The sequence below is a fragment of the Lonchura striata genome, chromosome 1A (assembly GCF_050655825.1).
Source record: "Lonchura striata isolate lonStrDom1 chromosome 1A, ASM5065582v1, whole genome shotgun sequence".
NCBI classification, from domain to species: domain Eukaryota; kingdom Metazoa; phylum Chordata; class Aves; order Passeriformes; family Estrildidae; genus Lonchura; species Lonchura striata.
Genome location: NC_140741.1, coordinates 6,148,311 through 6,163,037, shown reverse-complemented (window position 1 = coordinate 6,163,037; position 14,727 = coordinate 6,148,311). Strand labels below are relative to the sequence as shown.

At 39.6% G+C, this 14,727-nt stretch overlaps 1 long non-coding RNA gene across 7 annotated transcripts in view; it reads right to left on the bottom strand.

The window, feature by feature from the left end:
• Positions 1–1,819: 1,819 nt before the first annotated feature.
• LOC110473196 (uncharacterized) overlaps positions 1,820–14,727 on the bottom strand; it is a 43,720-nt gene continuing 30,812 nt past the window's right edge. For 5 of the 7 annotated variants that reach the window (XR_014951847.1, XR_014951846.1, XR_014951844.1 and 2 more), the window contains one exon: positions 1,820–13,469. This is a non-coding gene — a long non-coding RNA (uncharacterized LOC110473196). The remainder of the gene's footprint in view (positions 13,470–14,727) is intronic. The other 2 variants (XR_014951842.1, XR_014951843.1) reach the window with 2 other exon arrangements.

The following is a 14,727-nucleotide window of genomic DNA, read 5'->3' as shown; positions in this document are numbered from 1 at the left end:
AGCAAAATCAATACTTGTGATGAAAGAAACTTTGGACAAAAAAGGCCAGATGTACATAGATACATCTACATGTGCCAAGACTGCACATAGAACATGTAAGATCTTGACGTTCAGAACCTGCATGAAGCACAGCATCCCTCTTTTTTTAACCTAGAAATAGACAATTTCATCTACATGTTTTTATGGAGCTGACACTGAACACGATGAGCACTGTTATGAGCCTCACCACCAGTGAAAATGAACATGAACCTATGTTCTACAGCTTTCCCTGTCTTTTCTTTAGCTAGTGCTTAATCAGGGCATTAAATGCTTGAACAGGATCTTAATTTTCATCTGCTTTCTACCTCTGTAAGTCCAACCCCACAACTCAGAATAATGTAGAGCTTTCTGCCGGCTCTATTTGGCCTTCAGTTGCACACTCAGGTTTGCATCAAGGGGGTGTGCAAACCCTGCCAGACCTAAACAGCAAGATGAACAGTTCTGCAGAGTGCAGAACAGCAGTGCCAGCCCTGTGGGAGGCTGGCACTGCATGTCCCAGTTCCACCTGGACATGGCTGAGGTGTAGTAGAGCCCACATCTCTCTCTGCAGGAGAAGAATACCACGAGCAGCTGGGCAACAACAGCAAGTGCTGCCATCTGTGCCACTCAGAGTCATCTGGGCCTCACTTGGTGCTTCCACAGTTTGCCAGCTACAGCTGATCAGCCTGCACACTTTGTTTTGGGCAGAAGACAAAATAGGAGCTTTGTCTTTGGATACCAAAGTTACATAAAAGTCACTCCATGCTAGGAACTGAGAGGGTGCAGCTCCAGAATCACTCCTGTATCAAGCTATAGAAACTCCAGCAAGTGTCCAGTTTGCACTTTCAAAAATTATTTATGATGAGGCCAGTATTGTACAAGTCTCTTCTGTTTAAAGAGATTGATAAATATTCATGAATTAGGTCTCATAACACAGAAAAGGGGAGTATTATTCTCCCTTAGTAAAGATAAAGGAAAGATCATACAGAGAGGTTAAATGACTTTCTCAGGTTCACACGGGAAGTTTGGAAAACCCAGAAACAGGGTCAGAGCCAGGATTCTGGAAGGAATTTCAGGTGTCTCCCTTACAAATGTAAGAGTGGCTTGACACAGGGACTGCAAGCTCCGTGCCTGTTTGAAATCAGACCACTCAAGAGGGTCCACAATTAGGCAACCACTGCTGCTAATGACCTTGGCAAAACTTAGTCCCTGTTCTTGACTGCTGCTCCACAGTCTTCAGTACTGCAAAGTGCACTATGCTGTACTACCAAAATACAGTGGGAGCTAATTAAAGGCTTTAACTTATCCCTAGCCACCCAAAAATTAAAGCTCCATGTTCATTGAGCGCTGTTTTCTAATCAGCTCAACAGAGCTTAAATGCATTATTTTTACACTAGAAATCTGGGATAAGTCCTGGGTATTGCAAAACAGTTATGCTCCAAGAAATCCTTTCACTCAAAAATAGATTATTACAACAGCTTCTATAAATACAAATTGTTTTACAGCCAAAGACAGACATCTAGTTTTCACTGAAATTAAGCCAGCAAATCTCTTCTGCCAGTACTATAAGAATAATCATGCTGATAGTGTTATTCCAGTTTACAAAAAAGCCAGAATCCAATATGCTACAAATTAAATCAAGCACCAAAAGATAAGCAACGTGAAAGGAAATGAATACTAATAAAAAAAATTTAAATGTTTACATTTGTTCGCTGAGTTCAGATACAAAACCAACATACACAAGCAATCTTACATTGAACTATAGCTTTATTTTCCCCCTGTTGCTATCCCTCCCACTCCCTTTTTTTTATTTTTTATTTTTTTTATTTAGGAACAAATTATACAAAGATATTATGAGAGAGTGTACTTCAGTTGTAAGATTTTAGGACAGGGAAGGAAAATAGGGCTCAGACCAATTAAAAGGTTTAGAGAAGAAAGGCAAATCATTAAATATGCCAGAGGGCAGACATTGCACAGAGAGGGAAGAGACTTTGACAAATTTGAAATAACTCTGTTCTCCACAGTCCATAATGGCAGATGAAAACAAGCTGCCCTCATACCCACAAATATTCAGGGGAGAATAAGGCATTTGATACCTCATGGATAAAACAGATCTATGCTTCCACATGCTGAATAAACAAGCCACAGGACTGAGTTAGCATTTGGTGGGTACTTTGGAGAAGAAAAGCAATGTATAAAATGCGAGGTGTTATTTTTAAGACACACAAGCAGCCAGCCTTCCAACTCAGCTGCTGAATTATTAGTCTTATTGATCTGCTACTGCATTATTTTTTACACCGCAAAACCCGTTCGCTCTCAAAAGAACACAGGCACTGAAAAGACAAAAGTCATAAAAAGGTTTGCAATCTGGAACTTCAAAGAAATCATATTCCAATTTTGGCAGCTTACTATGAATAAGAACACAAACTGCCATTGCTGAATGTATCCTTTGACTGTAACTATAATTTAAAAGCATTGTCCGATGTAATTTCTTCCTTTTTTTCACACAGCGATTCCAGGCCAATTATTTATCCCCCCTCCCCCATAAGAATAGTGTTTTGAAGTCAGCCAATGAAACATGTTTTATTTAAGGACTATATTCCTAAAGCAATGGAATGGATTCTTTGGAGACCTAAAGGTTGCAGAGCACTTCATTAGTTCCACATAATGAAAGAATGGTGCAATTGAAGGAGGTCTCTAAGGGAGAATGGTGTGAAAATTAGAGACTCGTCTGCTCACTTGCAAAAAAGGAAAAATAAAGAAAAAAGAAGAAAAAGAAAGGAAAAAAATTGAGAAAAAGGAAGAAAGGGGGAAAGAAGAGGGGGAAAAATGAAAAAAATGAAAAAAGGAAAAAATTTGTGGATTTTCTAAATAAAGCACACTGTCTCCATTCAGCCCTCGGAGAAAGGGTGCCTACTCAATCCTCTTACCGTTGACAATATAATAAAACCAGAGGAACTTTTTTGAAGTAGATCTGCACATTCCACATTTGGATTGAGGGGCAATGGACTGTTTAAATTGCTATTTACATTTCCAGCTGTTTTACCAGTGATTTGCCCAACTTAATAGCTCTTTAAGCTTTTAAACAAGAAAATAGCTATTCTCACGACTCAAAGAAGAAACCATGGTTATTTCAGTCTGCCTCTATTGTAAAAGGCTTAGACCCCTCTCTCTTTATAGATGCCCTTCCCTTTATAGTACTTCCCTTTTCCATCTCCTCCTTCTTTCTAAACCTTCTTCCATCTTTTTAGCTCACTTTTTACATTATATACTTTTAGCACCATAATGTATCTTTGCTGATACTGCTGATTCAAGGAAAGTGTTTGCAACTAGTGACCAAGGTTCCCAAGAGAGACTTAAGTTAGCCAGAAAATTAGATTTGCATGTATAATCTTCTGCTAGTTATTAGGGAGTTAGTCCGTGTTAAACAAATGCTCTACAGCTATTGAAAAATGTATATTTATTTATCCACTTTCCTCTGGGGATATATTAAAAAAACTGAGATGTGTGTACAGACATAATGTAAACTGTCTTTTCTGCTTATTTTTCAGGCAAAGTGGAAGAAAAGGGCAAAGGGGCAGTCCACAGATAAGAATTAGACCAAGATGAAAGGTTAAAATGGGAAGGTTATTTCATAGTGGCTCTGTAAAAAACTCCAATTATTTTGTTGTAATTGGAACCTATTAGCTTGTTTAAGTTGGTGCTAATAAACTGTAAATTCATGAAGAAGAAATTCAAAAACAAAACCCACCTCCTCCTTTTCCCCTGATCAAAGCTTCAATGTTTTCCTTTTATTAACTCTAAATGTCCCCTGTGTTTACAGATGATTGCAACCCTAGTCAGACAGTGGAGCAAACAATCAAATCTAAACCTTGCAGGAAGTGGTAGCAGCAACTCTGATTAAAATTTTTAAAATGAGTACGGTTCAGTAAAGAAAATTTTAGCAGTGGTCAGAAAAAGTATAAGTTCTTTTTAGATTGTATTCTAGCTCAAATATTTTTAGAGAAATGAATTGCAACTGGCATAACACCGGACATCTGTGATTTTCTTTTAAAGGCAACACTTCATATTTAACAGTCATACAATCTAAAGTACACATGTTCTAAACTAAAATGCCCATTTTTTGGTAAGGTTTGTAAAAGTTAGTTTGTGATCCCCAGAGCAGGCATGCTGACTGCTGCTGAGCAAACGTTTGTCCTGGTGTCACACACTGGCATGTCACTGACAACATAGCAGTGTCACTAGGCAAGACAGAACCAAGAATCAATGTGCATTTGAATTACTGTGGTTATAAGAAAATTGGCTTCTAACAGGACCATCTGTTCCCTTCAGAAAGGAAGGGAGTAAACCTACACACCTTAGTCACTGAAAGGTGACCAAGTTCTAGAGGAAGCAGGTTTAAGGATAAATCAGGTGCTACCTTTGCCTACAAAGGAAAAAAACAATCAAACAGCATAACCCCAAGGTCCAGTAGAAGCCACAAAAAACTGGAAAAACATACAAAAATTCTAAGCACAATTAGACTTTATGAAATTTTTTAGTGAAAAGAAATTCCATTGTCTTTTAATACTCTGCAGGAGGGTTGAAAACAAGCAGTATTTAGCAGAATTTTTTTTTCTGGAAAATTCTTTCCTTAGATTTTGAAAATTCTGAGGGAGCTCTGCTATTTGCAGTAAAAAGAATGCAGATATACATGGGGAGGAAGCAATGGGACAAAGAGGGGGAAAGATTTTGTAAACATCTACTGTGACGAATCCAGCTCTGTTTAAGTACTGTTGAAAAATCAGCACTCTGCCTAAATATATAAGAACATATGAAAATACTGAAAAAATGGTTTGAAAGGAAGTGCCTCAGAGCAGACATATATCTCATGACACTCAGTTCAAAGAAACTTGATGCTTTCCCACCCTGCACAAGACAGATTTTTGGTCATACATAAAATATCTGCTGTTTCTACTATATTTCTGTTATCGTTGTGCAGCAGTAAGAAAGGAAGACTGCAAATCAGATCTTGTTCTGTGCCAAGGGGCGGACTTAGAAATTTAGGTACATTTAGATAAATTCCCCTAGCCTTGGTTTCAACAGCTAAAAAAAACATTAAAAATACATCTTTGTTGAAGTTCCTTACAAAAGAAGAGGAAAAAAGCTACTGTGTAGAAAATGGAAAGAATTAGCTTACGGGCCAGTCTATTAACAGCCAACAAACCTGTGCAGTAGAGTAGCCACAGGAAGTCACACTGAGTAAAAAAATCGTTTGAAAGTAAAATGTTCCAGCAGTGGGCAAGATTAAGAGAGACGAACTCCTGTGAGCAACTTCACTAAAACCAACAGTTTACAGTTATGAAAGAATCTGGATCCATTCTTGAGCTGCAGGAGCCCTGTATTAGAGAATTCATTTGTATGAAAACACTTCTTTGTCTCAAAGATGGAAGTTTAACTGCCAAAAGAGTCATAGTAAAAGGTCAATGACTCAACCTGAGCACTCTGCACTATATGAAGAGTTTTACATTTTATTCAGCTTTCAGTTGCCACAGCCACCAGATCTCAGTAGTGCCTCCTTACAAATCTCATTAGGCTTCTTCCTGCTCTATTAAAATCACTGAAGGTTAGGAAAGTTGTTGTGTTGTCTGATAGGTTTTATATTTACATATTTACATATTTACTAACATAGGTAAGATTTAAACCAGCAATTACTATTTGTCTAAGAGAAAGCAGATCAGTTTCTGCAAACCTGAAAAGCACTGATAAATTGCTTGGTTGCTTTGCTCTGTTAACATTGATGGCAGTTTTAGCTCTGCTAGCCCTGAATACTCAGTTTCAGACTTCAGTAGGATTCATAAATTGTCAGGGAAATTCTCTCTCAAATGACAAAAAGTTCTGCAAAATGAAAACTGACTCTGGTCTACAAGCTATGGCACAGTGTGGCTGCAAGACAAACTTTTACCCTTACTCACACTTCTGTTCCCTTCCAGTAACATTTACTGGCCACACACAAACACATTGTGCGATCTCAACCTGCCAAAATGAAGCCTAGGAAAAAGCATAAGCAGGGAACTAAAAGACAATTAGTGAAAGAGTAAATGAGATCTGAGAAAGCAGAATGCCTCATGCAGCTATTGCTACAAACTCAGTGTGATGGCTCAGAGCTGTGAGCACTAGAAAGGCACAAACCATTACTCTAACTGTAATGGGTAAAACATGGGTCCTTGCCAGCTGGAGATACTGCAACCAAACATAGCAGGGGCCATCTTAGTCTGTGCCTCCTTGTTACAGAAACATCTGAGGCAACAGAGAAGAGCAGGCACACACAATATCCAATATTATGTTAAAACAGCTCCTCAGCAGCTCTGGGATGTGCTCAATCAATAGCTGGAAAATACTGTTGGGTTGAACACTGAGTGTAGCAGGTGCACCTAATGAACAGCTATTAAAATGCCTGTTCCCCCCAGTCAATTCCTTACAGATACTCCTTGGGCTACAGAGTTTTCAAAAGCTCTTTCACGTAAGGCTGCTGTTCTCTGGCATTGTTGCCACCACCACAGCAGTCACACGAGCACATGTACCTGTGGTGGGTGATCACTGTTCTTCCTGCAGCACAGCCCTCATCTCTTCTGGCTGACAAATGCCTGAATGCAGCTTCCTGACTGGTCTGGCGCCCTTCTGTGCTCCTCTCCCTCTGCCCTTGACTTGTTTCTGATTGAGCAGGTATGGTTTGTGCTGTTTGCTCAGTCAGCTCACACCTGCCTTGCCAGCTGCACTTCCTTCTAACTGTGAGTAACAAGCTGGGAGTCCAAAAACTGACTGAAAACTCTTTCTAGTCCTGCTTCCTTGCTGGTGTCTGGCTCATGTGTTGAAGAGCAGGGTATGCCACCTTAAAAATCTTTTAGTTCCTTAGATCAGAAGTGCAATAAAATTAATTTGATATTAGCCCACTCCACAGTACTCCCGAAAGTCCTATGCTGAGAGTCCAAAATATCAACATATGTAGAACTTGTCTGCCCAAATTCTTTTTAGAAGGCTCAGAGGTGGAAAGCATTAGCTGAATAAAGATGCCAGGCAGAGTGAAAGTTTCAAACCCTTATTGTGGATCACACTGCATAATATCACTCTGCAGGTTTGTTTTTTTGGGTTTTTTTTTGAGTTTCTCTTTTAGAGAATGAACTCCAGTCACTGAAGATATGCAGTGATTCTTCATGAACAGCTTAACTTGCCCTCAAATGCTGTATGGCTTAATACAGCTCATGCCTGCATGTGCAAGTCTGTCACAATTTGCTTCCCAGACTGTCAGTTCTGGCTATTCATAAATACATAAAAATGCTCAAAAGATAGACGAAGACAAAAAATCCTCAATATTTGAGCCCCAGAATGCTGCATTGGGTTAATACAAATATAGATAGTGCTCTCATCCCTTGCAGGGACAACTCCTAAATTTGCTGCATTCAAAGAACCTCAGAAGGCAAATTTACATAACCAAACTTCCACTGGCTCTGTTGAGGAGAAGCAGCACAAGCTGTGAGGTGTAGGTGCAGCCCTGTGAGGCTGAGAACCAAAAGGGATGTCAGAGTTAGCACAGCACATTGATGGAGATGCTGCCTGCATCTGGATACAAGATTGCTGTGTTTCTATGGAGAAATTGGCAAAAAACATTGCTCTTTGCCAGAATCTCTCTTAGCAGAGTCACCAATGCCTGTTTCCAAGGCAGAACAGCTTCTCTGGGGCTTGATATTATAATTTTGGCAGACAGTTCTTCATGCTCCTTAGGCAAAGGCTAGTATATGTTTGTGATATACAGGGCACCAAAACGAAATTTCTCATCACTGCTTTGCCTTCTGGTTGGAAGCAGCACTATTGCTCAGCAAAGGGCAACATTAAACTGTAGTTCCCTTATTTAAAACAATAACAAATGCCTCCTGCATAGAAAACTAATAGGCCCTGTCCCCAGATGGTGTAAATTAGCATGGCCCCACTAATGTCTGATTTATAACAACAGAAGATCCAATATACCCCATGATTAAATGTGCACTTTACTATCCTGGAAATGTCTTGAGGGCCATGTAATTGTGTGGTAATGAACTAAACTTTTAATTAAGTTCTCATTTTGAATTAGAATCAATAAGTCAATAAATAGCCTTCACTTGATTTAGATGATAAATATGCACAGCTGAGACTGCACTCTATGTCCTCCCTAGTTTTCAGGGTCTCTTTTCTCCTCCATATGTCAGAATCTAATGAAGGAGCTCTGAAGTATGGTTCTAATATATTATTGTCACACATGGTGATAATACTGGTAGAGTTAGGAGACTGCCAGGTTTCTATTATAAATCCTGTTCCCAAGGTTTTATAGCATGTGTGTTTCAAACTGCAGTCAGCAACATTGTTTTTACAAGGAACTGTCAGCCCCAGTGTGAATTTTTGTCAAAATAAAATTAAAAATGGATTTGATAGATTCAATCTGTCAATTTTTCAGGATTTCTGAAGCTATTTTTGCTAACCTCTGGCATAATATGCCTTGGATTTGAAAAATGCAGTTTCATAGCAAGCTTTTCAACACGACTAATTGCTGATTTTTGTTGGAAGGAGAGAAAGGGCAAATAGACTTGTATGGTGGCAATGACTCTTCTATTTTAAGACTAGACACAAGACCTTTCTGACCATCTAGTCTGACCCTTTGAATAGCTAGGTGACAGAATTTCATGCAGTAATTAACACATCTGTCCCAGTAACTTGCAGGTTAAATTACAGCAGTTCTTCAGGAAGTTATTACTTCTCCCTGTAGGGAATGTTGCAGACAAACTATAATCCAGCATTTCGAATGGCAGAGCTGAAGTTATCACTTCAGACTTGTACTCTTCAGTCTGATTCTGACTCACTGTGTGGTCTTAGGAAAGTAAGTTAATTTTTCTGATTTCTCCATTTTTCCATCTTCTGCAATAAGGAAAATAATATTTAAAAGCCTTAGAGAAGAGGTGGTGAGATGTAAGAAATTATTTGAGGAATGCTTTGAACTCTTCAGATGAAAGATGCTATTCTGTGAGAGTGAAGAAAGACACAAGCATGTATTCAAATTTAAAAACTGATTACTTTTCAGAATGTTGTTTCTCTCCATTTGTGTCAAGCTAGCAGCTGTTGCTGAACAAATTGGGTGAGGTGAAGAACTGAATCTCGCAGTCCATTTTAGAAAGAAATAGTGTAGAAGTTGGTGTGGATACTTTCACTCCACTTCTCTGCTAGAAAGGTTGGTTTTCATTATGAGCATATTTTGTCTTCATTTTCACTGGATGGAGCATTTTTCAGTGGGACTCTCTCAGGGCTACAATAACTGTCCCTTTCCTGACTGTTTAAAATATCTGGGAGAAAATTGGGTTCTGGAGAACAATTAAAATTATTGTGACATTTTGCACTTTGGACTCTCACTGTGGCTGGACACTCAAAAAATAGAGGGTTTCATCTTCAAGAGCCTAATAATAATGCTTGCCACTGGTATAAAGAGTATTTCACACCATTATCCCTTAAAAAAAAATCCAGCTTAATTTAATTGGAATATCCAATATTGTTTTCAGAGTGACTGTTACAAGTAAGTTCCACTAATAATCCTTACTATTTAGGGCCTATATTTGCCCTGATAAACACACCTGCTTCAGTAATTGTCCCTTGGCACTTAGGCTAGTCATGCAGGGTGATCTGCACACACACACACAGGGTATTGTGCTGCTCTAAATTGGCTCCTCAACATCCCCAAGGGATTATTTATTATTTTATCACAGCTTTCTAATTTAAAGTTTCCAAAAAACAAGGGAGAAGTAGGGCAGTAGAGAGGGTAAAGTCCACAGTCCATAGTACTGCAAGGTGTTCAGTGAAGTAAAATTACTTCACTGAAATAATCACAATAAAAACCCCAGGGAATGTGCTGGGGACATCAGCTCCTGACCCTTCAACTGTTTACCAGGACATCCCCTGTGTAAGAGACCACAACTGCAGCATGATGCTCCAGGAACAGGATCTCAGTGGAGAACATGGAAGAGAGGAGGAGTCTCAGGACTCCTGCTGCACAGGAGCAGTCATTGTTGCAGATCAATGGCAGCCACATACAGTGACTTTCTTGCAAGACTCAAGGTGTAGGGGAAGACACAAAATAATGATAAAATTTCAGATATACTACTTCTAGTGAGGCTGGATTAATGGAACTATGTAGCTGTTCTCAACTTGTTTCCCAAGGTCTGTACAGTCAAGTCCTTTAGAAATACAATTTCTGTGTTAAGGACCTGTGTTCTTTGCCTCTGTGTTTTTTCCACTCCAATTGAATTAGGAGTTCAACACCAGATGAGGGTTCTCAAAGCCTTGTTAGACTCAATTTCTCAAAAGAAATTTCTGTGATGGTTTGGGAAGTTTCAGGTTCTAAATCCTGGCCACAGAGAAGAATGAATGTTTGTATGAAACTCAGAAGGACAGTTTTTGGTAGGTTTGGTTAGCTTCAACTACACTAATATGTTTTTTTTCTCACACACAGTTTCAATGTTTTTAGCAGTTTAACTGGGGACCAAAAAACAGTGGGAACCAAAGAAGAGTTGGGAAATGACTGTTAAAGAGTCCACATTAGCAAGTAAAAATTCTGAAGCTGGGGATAGTTTAGATTCAGGACAGGATAAACAAAAGGTTAAACAACTTACATGCCATGATTTCAGTAACCACTTAGATACAACATACCAAATTAATTCCTCATCTATGGTATTACAGTGGGGTTGCATCAAGTTATGAATTTAGCATGCTGACCCTGTTCAGTGAGAGATGAAAAGATGTACAGATAAGCATCACAAAACCACTTACAATGTCATTTCACAGAATGCTTTCTTTTCCCTTCAAACATCAATGGTGAACAGAAGTAGTTGCAGCAGAGCTGGTCAGCAAAGGCTACCAGTAGAGAAATACTGAGGAAGAAGAGCCACAAGCCACTCTAAATGAACAACACTGTTTTGTCATGACTGTATTTGAGTACTTACACTCCAGATTAGTTCTGAGTGTTAAAAAATTACCAGAAGCATGTTCCTCTGTGAGTTGAAGTTCAACTTTGTCACATATAAAGGAGTATAAATTGCCATGTAATACTTAATCACTGCTGGCTTACTATTGAGCCAACATTATTTCCCCTTAGTCTCTTAGAGCTGAAGAGTTTGTGAACAGGGTGGTACAGACTATGCTGTTGAGATAGAATGCTGAAAACAGAAACCATATCAAAACAAACTGTTGGCAGCTATCTATCACTGCTGGGATTTCTTTTCTCTCTTCACATATTCAGGCTTGTGGGTAGGTGTCCCAAAAAGCTTTGGACTAATGCTAGCTTGTTTTCAATGAGGAACTAGCATTCTTTTTCTCACTCATCAATGTTCTGCAGCAGATGGGCAGAAGTGAGAATCTTCAGACAGAGGTACAGGACCGGACACAAAGAAATACAGAAACATAATTGGACAGCTAACAATACTTTATAGCACAGACCAAATTAACTTGATTCTCGACAGTATTTATTCCACTGCCACAGTGCTACTAATCTTAACAGAAATAAAAGCCCTCAACAGAATTAAGAGTATTTTGTCAATGATGTGTGGCACAGATCTCTGGATATGGATAGTCAGCTTTCCACCAGTGTAAACCACCCATGTAGACCAGCCTGCCATGAACAATGTGAGTGTTTGCAGGGGTTAGCCTATCATGCAGATTAAGCCTGAGTTGAAGCAGCCAAGTGTTTTGATCCTCTGGCAGTGTGAAGAGCAGATGGAATATGAATCCTCTGAAATATCATACCATGCAATTTATAATAATCAGGGGAGTGATGAGAAAAACCCGGGATGATATTATGGAAAATGGGCATTTTAATAATCTGGCTTCGGCAGACTCAGAGAAATGGACAAGAGATTCCAGACATATTTGAAGACTTTGAAGGCACCAAGGAAATAATCCATTTAATTCAATAAAAGCCCAGTCTGGAATTGCCTCATTTGCAGCTTGCTTGACATTTGCTGAAATTTTTGGTGCCAGTAAAATAAAATTGCTCTCTCAGTATAATTAACTCACTAACACATTATTGAATTAGAAATTAAGTGTGCATCTAAACCTTTTGTCTCAAACCTAAGAACATGAAATATTTTAACCTAAATGGGACATGAGAATTGACTAGTGACATTTGAATGAAGGAACTGGTCTGGACTCTGCCATGGGCTCCTACTGTACTTTGCACCATATCAAAAGCACACTTTAAATAATGTTCTGGTTTTGGCTGGGATAAACATAATTTTCTTCTTAGTTGCTGGTACAGTGCTGTGTTTCGAGTTCAGGATGAGAATAGTGTTGATAACTCACTGATGTTTTAGTTGTTAGTGAGCAGAGCTTACACTCAATCAAGGATTTTTCAGCTTCTCCTGCCCTGCCAGGAAGCAAAGCTGGGGTAGCACAAGAAGCTGGGAGTGAACACAGCCAGGACAGCTGACCCAAGTTGGCCAAAGGAATATTCTAAACCTTATGACCTCAAGCTGAACAATGAAACTGGGGGAGTTGGCTGGAATGTGGGAACCTGCTTCTCAGGGATATGCTGGGCCTAAGTCAGCAGGTAGTGTGCAATTCCAGTGTGCATCATTTTCCTTTACCTTCCTTATTATTTTCCCTTCCTCTTCCTGTCTTAATAACAGCTCATGAGTTTACCTTTTTTCTCATTTTCTCCCCCATTCCAGTGTGGGCAAAAGAGGGAACAGCTGTGCTGCGTTTAGATGTCTGCTGGATGAAACCATAACAAAAAACTTCAATTCACATTGGGTTTTGTTGTGCTTTTTTTTGTTTGTTTTTTTCTTTTTCAGATGGACCCCTATGGACATATTGCGACACCTCTATCCATAATGGAACCTTGCTAGCTACACTATAAATCACATCAGCACAGAAGCAGATGGCCTGTGGGTGCATGTCACTGAGCACACACTGCAGCTCCCTATGCAGTGGCTAAGCCACAACCCAGTACTAAACCATCAAACCACTATTTATGACCTTATTTGTCTCCCAAGACCAATGGGGATAACCCAACCTCACGTTGGGGCTGATGGAATGCATCCTCTGACTGGACACTGAAAGGCAGTGACACATCTTGATCAACAGTCACTGCCTGCCAAAATTCCTCAAACAGTAGGAAATGTCCACAGCCAATAAGCCTCAAGTGCTTAGCATCTAACACAAGCACAAAAAGCCAAGGGGGACACTCCCCTCTTACCTGCTCAAGGAACAGAAAATGTCATTGCACTGCAGCTTGTCCATGAGCTGCATCCTGATACAGCCAGATGTTGTGCAAAACAGGGACTGCACAGAAGAACTGGACTGGTTTTGTGTGATATAATTCTCTTGCATTTGTTTCCCAGGCCCTTTGCTTGCAAAGTGGTCTCTTACTTCATCAGTGAAATTGAAAAGCAAATCAAGATCTGTAAAGAAATCACTGAACGTGCAAATTATAGCATCAGAGCTTTGTGGCATTTCAGGTAAAAAAATATACTGAATAAAGATTAAAGCATAATTGGTGGAAGAACAAAGATGACAAGGAATGATACTATTTTATTTGACTAAAAGTGAAGTTGTCTGACAGAGGATGGATGGATTCACTTTTACTTAGAAACACTATCCACTTCTTGAAATGTCAACAGAAGAATTCAGGAACTACAAATGTGGTCAAATATCAAACAAAAGATGCAATTTAAAGTCATGAAACAACAGATTTCAGTGGCATGACACATCCTTCAGTTGGTCTGCAGATTGTGCCACACAGCTGCAAACAAACTTTGTGGGTGGTAATACAAAGGAGGCATAGAGACTTTCTGGATATATTACAGTGTTATGGCACAATTCTGTTTATTAAGCCAATCTTTCACTCTCTGCTTTAATGTCTACAGTTATTGTCCCTCTTCCCTTCTCCAATTCAGTTGTACAAATGGAGTATCTGCACGGGTCTGACCCAGGCCAACAAGGCTGAATCTCTGCTCTCTCCTGGGGAGGTGACACTGGACACTGGGGGGCTGCAGGACTTGTCCCTTCCTGATTTTGATCTGTGTGCCCAGGTGTTGGTAGTGGAAGGAGGGCTAGAGGGGTGGCTTCTGAGAGAAGCTCCCAGAAGCCTCCCCCATGTCCAGCATGGGAAGTGCCCAGAACAAAAGGGCTATCCCCATTGGCATATCCCACTCCTAGCAGCTTCTAGCTGCTTCTCTGCAAAGAAAATAGGGCGTTCACTGTGTGTTTACCAAGATCTCACGGCTTTTGTCCCTGGGAGTGCTTCTGTCAGTGGAAGGAGGCTGGCAAAAAGCTCCAGCAGTACTGTGTTGTTAGCAGGAATCAAAGCCTATCCTACAAAAGCAACTTCTCCCTATGTACAGAAACTGCAGCCCCTTAGATGTGTTCTTCCATATACAAGAGCAGTGATACTTTTGCTTGTCCTGTCTTTTTCCTTCTTACATATTCCCATGTACTGTTAGTAATTTCAACTTCTATCCTAAAGCATTCAATAGAGCTATCAGTCACTACCTTTTTCAGGATATTTTAAGTCACCAATAATGAGATTTTTCTCTCTTGGAATGTTTTTTTTTTTTGCAGTCACTTGTAGCTCACATAAGGTTTGTGCAGTATTTTTTGTCATAACTCTCACAGGAAAATGAAACCATTTAAAAACAGAGTAATAGAATGGATGGTTGC